Consider the following 10,510-nt stretch of genomic DNA (forward strand, 5'->3'; position numbering starts at 1 on the left):
CGGTCGGTCCAGTAGTCCAGGCAAAATAGCGTTTTACGACAGACTAATTGTCACAGAAGGTTTTTCACCATACATCATTTCTATGAGGTGTCTAGAACAACATACTAAAAGTCCTAAGAAATCCTAGTTGGGGAAATATGTTTAATTTGCATCATTATTTACTGTGTAAAGTCTATGGTGCCGACAACAACACACCCCAATGGGGCTATTTTTTCCCTTTACTCCTATCACAATGAAACTTTACACAATGAAAATAGACATTAAAAGTAACATATTTTGTATTACAAGTTTCTTGGAAAATGAATTTGAATATGCAAATGAGCAATACACTAATGGAATATGCCCAAAATACACCCGAATAGGCTTATTTTCTTCCTTTACTCCTACCACAATCACACTTCACACAATAAAAGTATACATGAAAAGTAACATTTCTGTATTTCAAGTTTCTTGGAAAATTAATTTTAAATATGTAAATGAGCTCAACACTAATTGACTTATGGTCAAGAAGCCATAAAGCCGCCCGCAAGCAGCAACAGGGGCCAAATAACTAACACATTCATGTCCATTCAATAAGTTAACCTATGCACTGAGTGCTGTCACTTGCCACACTTGACTTATGCATACACACATGTCACTTGCCACACTTAAAAGACCTATATTGACCTTAAGAATTAATTGCACAGTCTTGTCTCCAGTTGCTTTCTAAATTCTTTTTTTTATTATTAGCGAACAAGCCTTACCTAACGACTTTCCTCCCAGTTTGCAGAGAACATCAGATGAAAGTCAGAATTCATCAAAGTCATTTCAACGACTGTGTGTGATGTTATATTAAATATGCTGTTATGTTCAACAACATATGAGCGGGACTAAGAACTAAGTTATTCTGCCCCTGTTTTTGCTGCTTGCGGCTTTATGGCTCCTTGACCATAAGTCAATTAGTGTTGAGCTCATTTACATATTTAAAATTAATTTTCCAAGAAACTTGAAATACAGAAATGTTACTTTTCATGTATACTTTTATTGTGTGAGTAAGTTTTATAAGTTTGATTGTGGTAGGAGTAAAGGAAGAAAATAAGCCTATTCGGGTGTATTTTGGGCATATTCCATTAGTGTATTGCTCATTTGCATATTCAAATTCATTTTCCAAGAAACTTGTAATACAAAAAAATTTACTTTTAATGTCTACTTTCATTGTGTAAAGTTTCATTGTGGTAGGAGTAAAGGAAAAAAAGAAGCCTATTTGGGTGAATTTTGGGCATATTTGATTAGTGTAAGGCTCATTTGCATATTTAAATTCATTTTCAAAGAAACTTGTAATACAAAAAATGTTACGTTTCATGGATACTTTCATCATGTAAAGTTTCATTGTGATAGGAGTAAAGGGAAAAAATAGCTCCATTGGGGTGTATTGTTGTCGGCACCATAGACTTTATACAGTAAATAATGATGCAAATTAAACATATTTCCCCAACTAGGATTTCTTAGGACTTTTAGTATGTTGTTCTAGACACCTCATAGAAATGATGGATGGTGAAAAACATTCTGTGACAATTAGTTCTATTTTGGGGTCCAAAATGAGCTAAATTGCCTGGACTACAGCTGCAGCGCTGGTTTACGGAAACAGCACCGATATTGGCCTCCTTCTTGTAAAAATTCCTGGTCTGTTGATCTGATCAACCTCTGCCTTCCTCCTCCTCTTCCTCCAGCATCGCAGCATCCCTTCCCCCAGAAAACAGTTTCTCTCTTTCCTCTGAGCCGGCTCTTACCCTCCCTCCCTCCCTCCCTCCCACCTGCCCGTCTGAGAGAGCAGAGCTGTGACGAAACCACAAACATGGATCTGGGGCAGAAAAGCTGTGTTGTCTGTGGGGAATCGGGGCAAAACAGATTCTTTCTCTGCTCCACAGCTGCAGCTACACAACCACACAGCCACACAACCACGCAACCACAGGGTCTCCAGCAGAGCGTCAGGGCCTCCAGTCCAGGGCCCAGGACCAGGCCACCCATCATCATAACACAGGGGTACCAGGACCACACTCAACACATGTACAGGTCTCATTTATTTCCTCCAAAAATGATTTGATTGCTCCTCAGGATCTGGTTGTTTTAGATGTAAAGTTTCATTCATTCATTCATTGAATCATTCTCATAGAAAAATCAAACAGTACAAATAATATTCAAGACCTAAAATACATTACTACTTCTACTGCATAAACCCGTCAAATCAAAATCTAATTTTATTTGTATAGCACTTTTCATACAGTAATTGTAAAAAAAACATGCTTAACATATACAGACTCTGTATATGTTAATAAATGTATAAATAAATACAGCTACAAATAAAAGCAAAGCAAAATGGCATATGATAAAATATAATACAATTCTGTAACCCTTTAATTCACTGGCCGCTAATTAGCTACGTGATAATGTCATGAAATAGACAAGAAATAACAAGTAATTGTGTCATATGTCTAGAAATAGCATAGAAATAACGGTCAATTTCATAGTAATGTTGAGAAATATAGACCAAAAATAATGGTCAATTTCAAGGACTTGGTGGAGAAAAAGTCTGGCCTTTCCCAAAAACTTCAAAGCATGTGTAATCTTTTGCCTTAATGAAAAACATGACATTACAATGAAATTGACCGTTATTTCTAGGCTATTTCTTGGCATTATCACATAATTAGCGGCCTGTAAATTAGCCTACAGGGTTACACACTAAAAACTCCTGGGTTATTTATGTAACCCAATTTCTGGGTTGCTTGTGTTGGGTTAAAATTATGGCTTATTTTTCTTGTTTGGGTTATAAACCATTTCTGGGTTATTTTTTAAAGAGTAACCCATTTTCTGGGTTACACACTAAAATCTCTTGGGTTATTTCTCTAACCCAAATGTTGGGTTGAAATTAACCCAACAGAGAAAAAAAAGGGGAATATCCACACACTGAGTTAAAGCTCCCAATTATCTTTAATTGACCAAAAAACACACAACGTTTGGACCCAAATGGTCTTCCTCAAGCAACTACTGCTTGAGGAACACAACTACTCTTTTCTGGGGTTAGAATAACCCAACATTGTAGTCAATATAACCTAACCTTTGGGTCAAGTTACTTAACCCAAAAGTTGGGTCAAAAAGAATAACCCAATTTTCTGGGTTAAAATCACCCAGAATGTAGTTGGTTCCTTTTTTAACCTAAAAACTTGGGTTATTTTTGACCCAGGAGTTTTTACAGTAGTGTGTACCCCTCACAGGCTCATATACTGTAAGAAAAGTAGATCTGATAAATACGAGGGAGCAAGACCCATCTGATCAAAGTGTTGCGAACACTTTGGGCCGACCCAGCTGAGAGCGGACGTTGTTATGTTCGGCGCTGCAGGGGTTTGTGTTCCTGTTCCTTGTTAACTCTGTGTTTTAGGGGTCGTAGCACCTCCTGCACCTCCTCCTCCTCCTCCACCTCCTCCTTCATTCTGCATGAAGAGTCCCGTCAGGAGAGATTAGTGGGACCCAGACTAACTGGATTCCTTCAGTCCCGACTGGTTTCCTCATGTATGTGTCGTTCATTCACTGGTAGGAAGGAAACTGAGCATCTCACAGCAACAGGTATCCATGTCCCGTGGGCCAACAGTCCTAAATCCTGAGACTGCTGCACACACACATGCACACACACATGCACGTACATATACGCACACACACACACACACAGGTCCTGACAAACATGGTCTCTGGTGTTGGACGGACTCAACAACAGTTTAAGTGGGACACAGCAAGAATCCACACGTGGGCCAATTACACAACCAGCTGCATCACCATCTGATGAGAGTCCTGCTTCATGCTGACCTGGAATCTGGAAGTTTTCTGTGGGACAGTTTCCTTCGGCATAAAAAAAAACACAAGAGTCTCACAGAGTCGCTGCAGTTTTTTTATTTATTGTACGTATACTGTTATATTTATTATAAAGAGACGGAGGGGACACTCAGGTCCATGCAGGCTGGTGCATGTGGGCATCTCTGCATGTCCAAACGGGAGGATGTGATCACAGATTTGCTCACAGATTTTCAAATCTTTCTCTCTCTCTCTTTTTTTTTAATGATCCTTAAGAAACTCCGTACACACACACACACACACACACACACCGGCCCCGCTCCGCCTCCTGCTGCTCAGAAAGTGGACCACTTTCAATAGGAGGCCTCCTCGGCTCCACGGCGACAAAGAACCCTCCGGGATCTCGTTCCTGCAGCTGCCACATTGCGTTTCTTTAGGAAAAATAATCGCAGGGCCGAGCGGAGGCAACAGGAGGTGGAGCGGGCGGGAATGTGGCTGTGGAGCGCCGGCTGCACACAAACTCACAGACTTACAAACTTACTCTGTATTAAAGGGACAACGAGGAGTTTTGGAAAGCAGAAGTAATTTCACACTACATTTCCCATGAGCCTCCGCGCGCACGGTGAAATTCTTGGATTCTTGAATGTTTTCATTGATCAAGAACGAAAGTCGGAGGTTCGAAGACGATCAGATGCCGTCGTATAGCTCAGACCATAAACGCGGCTCGCCCAGAATTTCCACCACTTATAATAATAACAAAATAACGATAAAGACAAAACGATATATTTATCGAAAATGGACCCATTAACAAGTGGTAACGTAGATTTATCCACATTAATATGAGACTCTTTCATAACCAAATACAAACTCCTCGTTGTCCTTTTAAAACTGAACCAGGAAACAGTCGGCATTAATCGCACCGTCAGCTCCACGTGTAGTTCACAAGCAACAGCAGGTTATGGCGCGATTGTTTGTTTATTTCATCATTTGTTTTGGCTGCGTCAACACTAATAGTTCCACAGCTGGACTGTTGCTAAGCAACGCCATCACAGCTGGAGGTGTCAGGGCGAAGACCAAAACCATTTAACCTCTTCATGCAGAGGCCATTTTTGGCAATTTCCGCCTGTTTTTGTATCACTGCAATTAAAGCTTAATAGCCACAGAAGTACTAATCCCACAACTATGGTTTATGGCTTAAATGAAAGACAACCTTTGTCCCTTTACATCTATATGTATAAAATATTGAATTGAGTCATTCCATAAAAAAATGGGCTTCTGGAATTGCTATTTTTTTTTGAAAAAAAAAAAAACGAGTTTGAAATTTTTGGTGAAAAGGTGATATATCAAAATCCTAATTATAAAACAGGTTGAATTTTACATATATGGTTCACACACTCCCTGTCCACATGTGTACCAAATTTTAGGTTGATATGTAAAACTACTGAGGCACTATAGAGTTTTTCCAAACAGTGTCCCTTGGCGATGTACAGTGTGCAAAACCTGTCCAAAATTGTCCAATTTGGCTAAAATGCACACTGCAAGATTTTAGTGAGATTTTTTTTTTTTCCAACAGATAACCTATTGGGGCCAATCACACACTTGATGGGTTTTAGGAACACCAGTTACATAAGTAAAATGCCATTTGAAAATTTTATTTCTGGGGATGAATATTTAGTGTCCAAAACCCATCCAAACATGAATTTACCTATTTTCGCCTGTATTATATTGTTATTTTCCTTTAAAACTCCAGAAGTAAACATCCCACAACCATCAGTGATGGCTTAAATTAACAAGGACATTTGAAATAGTTCATTTTGTCTTTTATTATTATTTTTAATTAAACTTGGGGCAGTAAAAACACACTTTTTGTGTCGACTTGTATTGCTTACATGTTGACACTAGGGGGAGAGGGAACCACATGAACCAGCTGGGTGCAGGCTTAAGCTTTGCCCAATCAGGGATCATTATATATCAGGTCACACCTTAGAGTCTCTGCTATTGGACCAAAAAGTTTTCACCCCCGTGACTTTGATTGACAGGCGACGAGAGATGCGCAAAGCGGGTGCGCAGTCTGCCGGAGAATGCGAGTAGTATTAGAACTGCGGAGTTACGTAAAACGCCGTGGAATATCTGGTCACGATGGATAAAATCAATCAATGGATTATTTTCGAGCACATGTTCAGCTTTTAAAAAAGGGTAAGCTTGTGATTTTATTCAGTGTTTTAGTGGGTCTATTATTGATTATTGTCCGTCTTTTTCGGCACTCGAAAATGACTTCCGGGTTTGTTTTTGTTGAGTGAGCAGGCTTGTTTAAACCTTTGATGGGGTAAAAACTGCATTTTTGTGCTTTGCTTTTGTTTATATGACAGAAAACGATTTTTTGGTGGTGAAAGAAGAGGTGTACATATGGTACATATATGTTAAAATCACCTTCGTTGTTGACGTGACGTCACTTGCGGGCTGCCGTAGTCTGATATTGTTTGAGACATTTTCAGTGACTGTGAAAAAACCGTAGCACCTAGAAACTTCATTTTTTTTTTCTACCTGTTGCTGAAAGTGTCCTTAAAAGGTCTGTGGTGGAGTTTTAATTACAGCATGCCTACTTTTCGTTATATTAAGGACGCCGTTCGTGTGTTATTGATTTGGGACGCCGGCGTCCCAACCACTAGGGGGCCTGCGTGAACAGGTTTGAAACATTATTCCTCAAAAATGTTTTCATAATCGGAAAAGTTTGTTACAAGTTCACATCGGTAACGAACCTTAATGTACAGTAGCATTAACTAACTGTTAATAAAGAAAGAGTTGTGTTTGTATTAAAGCTTCTTCAAAATAAAACTAGATGTTTCTATTGTAAAGTTTCTTCAAAATAAAGGTAGGCCTAGATGTTTCTATTAAAGCTCAAAATAAAGGTAGATGTTTCTATTAAAGCTCCTTCAAAATAAAGGTAGATGTTTGTATTAAAGCTCCTTCAAAATAAAGCTAGATGTTTGTGTTAAAGCTCCTTCAAAATAAAGATATATGTTTCTATTAAAGCTCCTTCAAAATAAAGGTAGATGTTTCTATTAAAGCTCCTTCAAAATAAAGGTAGATGTTTCTACTAAAGCTCCTTCAAAATAAAGGTAGATGTTTCTATTAAAGCTCCTTCAAAATAAAGGTAGATGTTTCTACTAAAGCTCCTTCAAAATAAAGGTAGATGTTTCTACTAAAGCTCCTTCAAAATAAAGGTAGATGTTTGTGTTAAAGCTCCATACAGTATAAAGGTAGTCACTTTTAAAGTCACCCTAAGCCCCGCCCACAACCTGAACCCATCATCCAACAACACTTTGCAGGATTTTGGTATCTCTGAGTCTTTTATTCTGAAATCTGCTCTGTTTTCATTCTCTCACTCTCTCTCTCTCTCTCTCTGATCAACTTCCACTTGGACACGGACCAGAAATACGTTACAAAAGTCAACACTTGGCTGCTCACTAATGCACCAGTGTGTGTGTGTGTGTGTGTGTGTGTGTGTGTGTGTGTGTGTGTGTGTGTGTGTGTGTGTGTGTGTGTGTGTGTGTGTGTGTTGGGACATTTCCTCAGTCTTGACCCCTCCTTGAGGATCACAGTGGTCCAAAGTCCTACTCTCACAGCTCTGTATCTGTTACTGCAGACACACACACACTGTCTGTGTCTCTATACATGACACACACACACACACACACACACACACACACACACACACACACACACACACACACACACACACTCACAGTTGTGTTGATGAGTTTGTTCAATCTAAAGGTGTTAATTGAGAAACGACAGCTGTGTTGAACCATGTGAGCAGCAGCAGGAGGAAGCGGATTAATTATCACACACATTATTCTCTCTCTCCTGGTTTATATTCAACCTCTGTCTCGTTATCGTGTCCTCTAATTAATCAATGGTTAACCAGGTTGACACGTTAATGGAACCTGTTAGCGTAAAACAATAGGATGAAAAAAAACCCACAATATAGATCAGATAGTGTTCACCAGAAATGTAAACAATCAAGATATGATGACTTACTTACACCTAAACCTAGAACGACCTTTGTAATGTACAGAGCCATTACAGAAAGGAACTCATTGCCCAATTACATCAAAAATATGAACTCAAAACACACTTTAATTAATAAATTGAATAAGAAATATACTGTGGGATGATTTATTGTAGGACATTTTGGTGGGTTGATGATTCATCATGATTGATCATGAAGTTTTTGACTAGACCGTTGGCTGTTTGTGTATATGATGTGCGATAATGTCATGAAATAGCCAATAAATAACAAGTAATTGCGTCATAATGTCAAGAAATAGACTAGAAATAAAGATCAATTGCATAGTATGTTGAGAAATATACCCAAGAAATAACGATTGATTGAGTAGAAATAGCCCAGAAATAAATGCCAATGTAAGAACTTGGTGGAGAAAAGCATGAAAAGCATGTGTAATATTTTGCCTTTATGAAAAACATGACATTACTATGAAATTGACTGTTACTTCTAGGCTATTTCTTGACATTATCACATAATTAACGGCCTGTAAATTAAAGATTTACCTGTAAATCTTTGTTTTTAATTGCATTGAGGACCTCAGGAAGAAGAGCCGATGTCATGGGGATCCTAGAAATATACAATAAACAGTATATGGACTGACAGATGCTTCTGGTTCGGATCATCGTGGTATTGTTGCTCCGAGCAGCCATGTTTGTCCATAAACCTCGGTGTGCTCCATCTGTAATTCCCACTCCTAAACACAACTTGACAGTACATTGCACATACAGTACACCATGAAATGTTGACTGTTGACAACTCCTGCTGATTTTTAAATTAATTTAATTATGAAGATCTTTTTTCATGATGTTATGATGTTTTTAACATAGGCTACCTGTGTTTTATTATGGTTTTATGGCAGGATATTTAATTATTTGAAGGGGGTGTTTTTTTTTATTATTAACTTTTCTGCACTGCACTGCACTTTGTTTTAAGAGAAACACTATTTCGTTTCCCGGTACCTGCATGAGAAATGACAATAAGTCATTCTAAGTCTCATTCACAGGTCAGGCTGTAGAGGACGCCCACACACACACACACACACACACACACACACACACACACACACACACACCCACAGTGCAGACACAGGGGAGAGGGATGCATCAATAACCGGATTAATCCAAAGTGAATCACCTTCATCATCACACATGAATCTGTCTTTTATTCTGCTCAGTGGAAATTTACCTGTGGAGCTTCTTGAATGAACGCTCGGCCTGTGACTCAGCCGTTCGCTCGGTGACACAGTGGAAGTCGACCACGGTCACAGACACAGTCACAGACTCACAGTGTGGAGGTTACATAAACACCAGACCAGACAATAAAAACAAGCCGGTGGTGTTGTAGGGGCCCTTTGTTTCAGTCAGGATGTGAAACATCAGCAGCACCACAGCTGGAGAGAAGTAGGTTAGTTAATGAAAACAGCAGCAGCAGCAGCAGCAGTCAGTCAGGTGAGGTGCAGCAGGTGAACAGGTATAGGCTGGGATTTTCCACTGAGCCACTGTAGCTACACACTCACCTTGACTGAGGCCCCGCCCACCTGACGGAGGAGGGATGCCAGACATGATGAGATACAGACATGAATGAGAGACACGGCTGCTGTGCATTCTGGGATATGTAGTGTGCAGAGCCGGCCCAAGGCATAAGCGAACTATAAAGCACCTGCAAGGGGCCCCGTGACTTTTGTCGATCCTTAGAGAAACACTGCGTAATTACATATAAAAAAAATATATGAAATTATTGTTGCATTTCAAATTGTTGTTGCACTTTTCTGTTGCAGTATATTTAAAACCAAAACAAATTTAAATAGCAGATGTGTTTACAGTAAATGCATTGTCTGTTGGTTTATTTTGTTACTTTTAGTCGACCTATAGCTGGCATTCAGTATCCCAGTATACTATATCAACTTGAAGATTAAATGTAAATCAACCCCCAGGCTGCACTTTTAGCTGAATTTGGTGCCATTTCAGAATAAAAACTAGCCTAGAAATCTAGCTGCACCCTAGCGGCAGCAAATATATTTGCTCCGTAGGTGGGTCTAGAAACGAGCCATAGGAACTTTTTGAGTCTCGAACACCGTTTGTGTTCACCAATCACAGCGCTCTATCTGTTTAGAGAGTCGTTGGGCGGGCTTAACGCGATGACGACATACATTTTAATTGGCTTGTCAGGCTAACATCATCCTGTTCTTTGCTCTGATTGGTCGTAGCGCTACCCTATTGCGTGCAGAGGCAGTTTGAAAGACAGCCTTCATCCCGCCCCCTGGATTGAGCCGAGGTCTACCGGTCATTGCCAGACTAACATTTTAATGATAGCCTATAGTCTGGTTTGTCAGGCTACCCGAATGCTGCACTTTTAGCTGAATTTGGTGCCATTTCAGAATAAAAACCAAAGATGGGTAAAAGGCTGCCAGGATATGATGATTCAAATGAAATAGGCCTATTACTGGCAGTAATAGAGGGCACCAAAATAAAGATTTAGCTTAGGGCCCCATGGAGGCTTGGGCCGGCCCTGGTGGTGTGGATGTTTGACTGGCATCTCCACCTATACCTATAGTACTATAAAACAGTCAGATACCATCACAATCTTCAAGTCACAATTTAAAACTCACCTGTTCAAACT

This window comes from Trachurus trachurus, assembly GCF_905171665.1.
Source record: "Trachurus trachurus genome assembly, chromosome: 16".
In the NCBI taxonomy this organism is placed as follows: Eukaryota; Metazoa; Chordata; class Actinopteri; order Carangiformes; family Carangidae; genus Trachurus; species Trachurus trachurus.